Here is a 6,016-nt window from a genome sequence, read left to right on the forward strand (position 1 = left end):
TTAATTAGTTTAGATAATTACAAGGGAGATAATTCCCTTTAGCAAAGCTATTCAATGATTTTTGAGTTGAAGAAATTGCACAATCCAAACCCACGGATTGTGCAATTCTTGGCAGCACTTCATCAGGCAAGAAAAAATGGTCTTGAGATCATAGCAGGTTTTGGAAATTGAGTTTTGCATGCTGATTAAAAGAGGAAGAGATAGATTAGTAGTCAGGTAAGTTTTCCCTTCTCACCTCACAACCTCCTTATTCAGAGAAATACTTACTAATTCTGCCCCTTGCTTTGCTGAAACTGTCACATTGGGGGGGAAAGGAAATTCTGAAGGAGCATATTTATAAAGATTCTCAATCATTCAGGTGATGGTTGTGTGAAAAGTGCTTTTTCCCCCAAAAAAGCAACTGGTGTTTCTTATTTTATTCTTTGAAAAGACTTCAAATAGAGGAATTCGGGAAGGTCACAGGCCTTAAGATAAATAAAAACAAAACAAAGTTACTGACTAAAAATTTAAAAGATAAGCAAAAAAAAAAAGAGAGAATTCGAAGGAAAATTGGGAATGCAAAGTGTGAAAAAGGTAAAATATTTAGGCATTTGGTTAACAGCAAGATGCTCTTCAATCAAAAAAGATAATTACAACAAATTAATAATACAAATTAAAAAAATTAGAAATGTGGGGGAAATTACAGCTATCATTACTGGGGAAAATTGCGGCAATTAAAATGTCTACTCTACCAAAAATACTATATCTTTTTCAAACTGTACCAATAAGATTGGATAAAACCTTTTTTAAGATACAAAAAGGACAAAGAATAATTTGGTTTCTGCATGGAAAAGCATCAATTAGATAAAATTCTACAAGAAATGGAAAAGAAAATGATCTCAAGAATATATAATTTTCTACTAGATTTTAAAATGGAAGAGGAGGTGGTCAAAGAGACAATGGTTGTATGGGCGAAAAACGCTGGCCATAATGTAGACCTGGAAAATTGGGAGAGAATGTGGGGATTAAATTACAAATTAATTACCTCTACTGCATACAGGGAAAATCAATATAAAATATTCTACAGATGGCACCTTCCTCCCACTAGACTGGCAAAAATGTTTAACTCAGACCCAAACTGTTGGAAATGTGGAAAAGATCAAGGCACTTATTTCTATACCTGGTGGACATGCCAGGAGGTGAAAAAATATTGGAATACAATTAGACAATGGCTAGAAGAAATCATGAATCAGAAAATTGAATTTAATCTGGAAACTTTTTTATTAGGTATAATAACACAAAAATGCAATAAAACAGATAGATATATCATGTTACACATATTAACAGCTGCAAGGATTTTGTATGCACAACTCTGGAAAGAAAAAGGGGTTCCACCAGAGGGCATGGTTATAAAAAAATAGATTGTATAGAGATGGACAGGCTAACAATGAAAATAAAAGACAGAGAAGATTGAATTTACTATAGGGTTTGGTATGCCTGGTATGAGTGGTTTTGAAATAAAAAGAAAATAAAATGGCAATTAGGAAAAGAATGAGGGAATATGTAAATATGTAAATATACCATAGAGAAGATTGATGTGTAAGGATAAAAGATATTGATTTATAGCAAAAGTAAGATGTAATGGTAAAGGAATAAGTAAATACATATACTGAAAAATGTAAGGAGATACAAAAGAGGTCTTGATGTTGATAACAATGTAGAAAGTTTTATTTTATGTTTTTTAAAATTTGAAAACTTAATAAAATTTATTTTTAAAAAAAGAAAACACTTCTCTTTTCATCCAAGAAGCTTCTTGGATGGGAATCAAAATGTTTTCAAAGAAAAAAAAAACCCAAGAAAATCCAATTGCCTTTTGTAAAAAGCACCTTCGTGCCTATATGTGAGTTTTCAAGAACAGAATCTTTCTGGTCTCACCCCGGAAATTCTTAAGCAATGAAGGGCAAATTATGTATCTCCAGGTCCATCTTATCATGATTCAATATATATATCCTGGCCACATGTGACTTGGGTTCATTAGTGGAACTGTCTTAAATCATTTGTAGCATGTCAAAAACAAATTACCCATAACAATAAGGAAGCTTCAATTAAAAATAGTCGCTATGGCATAAAAACAAAATTAGCTATATAGCAAACTTTAAAAACCTATACCACACCTTATGCAGACAGATAAAGAATGCACCAATTACCACTGCAAGCAAGAGGAAAGCCTCCTATGTACAAAATCCACCTGCGCCTTCTACAACTTTGTAAACACCAAACTTAAAGATTCAAGAACCATCTTACCCCTAAAAGGACCAAATGTGAAAGACTGCAGTGATGAAGCTGTTAAGGCCAACCTCTTCAACACATTCTTCAGTTCAGCCTTTGTAAACAGCAATGGCCCATGCTCCATATTTCCTAGTTGTACCACAACTAAATGTAATGATCTACTACATTTTGACTTTACAGAAGATAACTTAGAAAAATCACTACGTAACCTAAAACCATCCCTATCTTTTGGCCCCAATAGATTGTATGCATACTTCTTAAAAAAGCTCTCCTCTGCCATAGCAGAACTCCAAACATTATATATGAGATATCATTCAGAACCAGCTCCTTACTGGACCTATGGTCCTTAGCAACAGTCATCCCTATCTTCAAAATAGTGACCCCAGCCTGGTTCATAACTACAGACCAATCTCGCTGTGTTGTGTCATGTGCAAAGTCATGGAATCAATCATTAACCAATCCATTATCCTTCATTTGAGTCAAACAACCACTCTCCAAAAAACAATTTGGTTTCAGGAAAAAAAATGTCCTGCAATCTACAACTCCTATCCTGCAAAAACGTATGGACTACTCTACTTCACCAGGGTAAAGCAATAGAAATAATTTACATAGACTTCTGCAAAGACTTTGATTTAGTGGTACATGACAAACTTTTGTTAACATTAAACTCTTATGGCATTTTTTGATCCCTTCCTAAGTGGATTACTGCTTTCCTGTCAAACAGGCAAGAAATAGTAAAAATAGGGAGCGCTATATCAAACTCTGCTCTAGTTAACAGTGGTGTCCCCCAAGGCAGCGTTCTAGGACCCACACTCTTTATACTCTATATCCGTGATGGTGAACCTATGGCACAAGTGTTGGAAGTGGCATGCAGAGCCATCTCTGATGGTACACGAGCCATCTCTCCAGAGCAGGTCCACTGCTGATCATCAGGTAGCTGCCGTGCATGTGCGGGAAGTGGGGAGTGTGCAGGAGATGCATGCATGCACAGAAATGTGCAAAGTGCTCAGGGGGTCACACATGCATGTGCAGGGGGCGTAGGCCACCTGCGTGAATTGCCTTATGGGTGCTTTTGGCATGCAAGGAGGAAAGGTTAGCCATCACGGCTCTATAAAAATGACCTTTGCGATCACCTTATAAGCCACTGCGTCCTATTCGCGAATGATGTAAAATTATTCAACACGACCGACAATGCTATTGTCCTTCAAAGCGACCTTCATTATGTGTCTGAATGGTCAAACAATTGGCAACACCAAATCTTGACAAACTAATGCTCTGTCCTACATATTGGTAAAAAAAAAAAAAATCAGTGCACCAAATACAAGCTAGGTGGATATGACCTTGTTTATGACCTTCAGTCTGTCAAGGACCTTGGAGTACTCATATCAAACCACCTAAGTACCAGAGCTCACTGTAACAGCATTGCCAAAAAGCCATTAAGAGTTGCAAATCTAATCTTACAAAGCTTCTCCTCTGGTAATGTTGAATTGCTAATTAGGGCATACAAAACCTTTGCTACACCACACTCAAATACAGGTCATCTGTCAGGAATCCGCACTGTATATCGGACATTAATACAATTGAGTGAGTCCAGAAATATTTCATGAGAAAAGTATTACAGTCCTCTTCTCACAACTGAATACCCTATATTACAAGGCTCAAAATTTTGGGCTTAGACAACCTTGTACTACGCTGCCTATGGTTGGATTAAGCATAGTACACAAAATTATCTGCTACAGTGTCCTCCCAGTCAATGACTACTTCAGCTTCAACTGCAACAATATAACAATACAACCTGCAAGATGAAAGCATTGATGCTATGGACTGGCCCGCCTGTTCCCCAGACCTGAATCCGATTGAGCACATCTGGGACATCATGTCTCACTCCATCCACCAATGCCACGTTGCACCACAGACTGTCCAGGAGTTGGGGGATGCTTTAGTCCAGGTGTGGGAGGAGATCCCTCAGGAGATCATCTGCCACCTCATCAGGAGCATGCCCAGGTGTTGTAGGGAGGTTATATAGGCACATGGAGGACACACACACTACTGAGCCTCATTTTGACTTTTTTTAAGGACATTACATCAAAGTTGGATAAACCTGTAGTGTTTTTTTTCCACTTTACCAGTGTAACTCCAAATCCAGACCTCCATGGGTTGCTAAATTTGATTTCCATTGATAATTTTTGTGTCATTTTGTTGTCAGCACATTCATGAACACCTTAATGAACAAAGTATTTAATAAGAATATTTCATTCTTTCAGATCTAGGATGTCTTATTTTCGTATTCCCTTTTAATTTTTTGAGCAGTGTATAAACTATATATTCATCTATGCCAAACCATTGTCAAAAACTATATATGAGATTTGTATTTGTGGAAAATATAATAAAAATGTATCTTTTTAAAAAAAGAATCTTACTTGTATTTTTTATTCATAAAGTACCAGAAACATAGAAATAAAAACATAACAGAAAATGACAGAACAAGAGAGTTGGAAATGACATTGGAGGTCTTCTAGCTCTAATTTTCAGGAAATTTCTTAATAGTTCTAGGTTGCCTCTCTCCTTGATTAGTTTCCATCCGTGGCTTTTTGTCCTACCTTCAGGTGCTTTGGAGTCAACTTATTAGTTGATTCCCTCTTTTTTGTGGCAATCCCTGAGACATTGGAACCCCGCTATCATGTCTTCCCTAGTCCTTCTTTTCATTAGATTAGACATACCCACTTCCTGTAAATGAGACTTATCAAATTCCTGCAACAATTCTTTCTTCATATGTTTTACCCTGTAGTCTCCTCATCATCTTTGTTGCTCTTCTCTGCACTCAACCTCTTTTTTATATCTTGGTGATCAAATATGGATGCAATATTCCCAGTGTGGTCTTACAAAAGCATTATTATAAAGAGTTGCTAACATTCCTGTGATCTTGATTCTATCCCTCTATTTATGCAGCCTAGAACTATGTTGGCTTTTTTGGGGACTGCAACACACTGCTGGCTTCTATTTAACTAATTGTAAACCAAGACTCCCAGAATCTTTTCACAATTAGAACTATTGAGTCAGGCACCATCTACTTTCCCAGGGCCTCCATTGCTTAACTTAATCTTGATGAATTTCTTTACAATTACAATTATGATGTAATTTCTTTAGAATCAACAAAATTGCATCGGTAAAGACAGTTTGGAGAGACTGAGCCTTGGTCACCATCACCCGTTTAAGTTGAACAAATGAGAGGAGCCAGAATTCATTAGGGTTTTGGGAAGCCTGGCTCATCATCTTTATAGCAGATGGTAACTTTCTTTCTTTTTTCCGAAAGCAATTTTATTGATTTTCTACAAACAAACAAGACAAACAAAACATTAAAACATCAACTCTCTTATGTACATACAGTGTGTCGCTTGGTTCATCGATTTTGTGCATTCATTTCGTAGTCTCAATTGCAGTTATATTACATAACAACTCATATTGGCAATCCAAACTTATATATCCTAATATCGTTATTAATAAATCATTTGACTATACTTTTAATCATTCATGCTTTATGAGAGAACAATACTTTAAACAGTTTATTCTATAACAAATCATATAATCATACCAAATCTATCCTAAAAACACTTTATAGATATAATGTCAAATAACATAGGCAAAAGAAAAAATAAAAGTATTCCTTGCTATCTAACTTTCTAAATATTCTATTATCATATTTTGTCATCTAGCCACTAATAAAAAAGATCCCAAATTTCATAAAATT

At 35.9% G+C, this 6,016-nt stretch overlaps 1 pseudogene; it reads left to right on the top strand.

Moving 5' to 3' along the window:
* LOC148129229 (vomeronasal type-2 receptor 26-like) overlaps nucleotides 1-6,016 on the top strand; it is a 119,071-nt pseudogene that overhangs the window by 73,346 nt on the left and 39,709 nt on the right.

The sequence above is a fragment of the Notechis scutatus genome, chromosome Z, assembly GCF_049901735.1.
Source record: "Notechis scutatus isolate UNSWTSFEM ecotype Mainland chromosome Z, rNotScu1.2, whole genome shotgun sequence".
Classification (NCBI taxonomy): Eukaryota; Metazoa; Chordata; class Lepidosauria; order Squamata; family Elapidae; genus Notechis; species Notechis scutatus.